We start from the raw sequence: 775 nt of genomic DNA, 5'->3' as shown, positions 1-775 counted from the left end.
ATACCTATAAAATTTGGCATTGTCGCCTAGTACACCATGCCTGATACTCGATAGCAGAATGGTGTAGCTGTAAGGTATAATCGCACCCTTATGGATAAAGGGCAAAGCATAATTAGTAATTCGACATTGTCAGAATTTCTATGGGGTGATGCAATTAAAACCCAGTTCATATCCTTAACAAGGTCCCCGATAAGGCTGTAAGTAAAACCTTTTTTGAGTTGTGGAATGGGAGAAAGTCAAGTCTCCGATATCTGCATGTTTGGGAATGTCCTGTTGAGGCTAAAGTTTATAACTCGCATGATAGAAAGCTTGATCCCAGAACCATAAACTATTTCTTCATAGGATATCGGGAAAAGTCTAAAAGTTATCAATTCTACTGTCCTTCCCATTCTATTAAGATCGTTGAGATTGAGAATGTTAGATTCATTGAGGATACTGAAAATAGTGGGAGCACAAACATTAGAAACTTTGTATTTGAGGAAGAAATGACTGTGACTTCAGTCATGGTCACTCAAGGTCACGTGGATATAAATGTTGCAGTCGATTATACAGTTACTACAGAATACCATGTTGAACCTCACATACAACCCACTGATGAGGAAAATAAAAATTACACCCAACAAGCTAAACCATTAAGAAGATCTGAAAGAGAGAGAAGACCTGTAAATCGAGACGATTACATTGTATACTTATAGGAGCACAAGTTTGACATTGGGATGAAAAATGATCCTGAATCCTTTGCACAAGTCATACAAAGTGTTGATCCTTCTCGTTG

Source organism: Magnolia sinica, chromosome 7 (assembly GCF_029962835.1).
Source record: "Magnolia sinica isolate HGM2019 chromosome 7, MsV1, whole genome shotgun sequence".
Taxonomy (NCBI): Eukaryota; Viridiplantae; Streptophyta; class Magnoliopsida; order Magnoliales; family Magnoliaceae; genus Magnolia; species Magnolia sinica.
Note: the sequence above shows the minus strand (reverse complement) of the source record.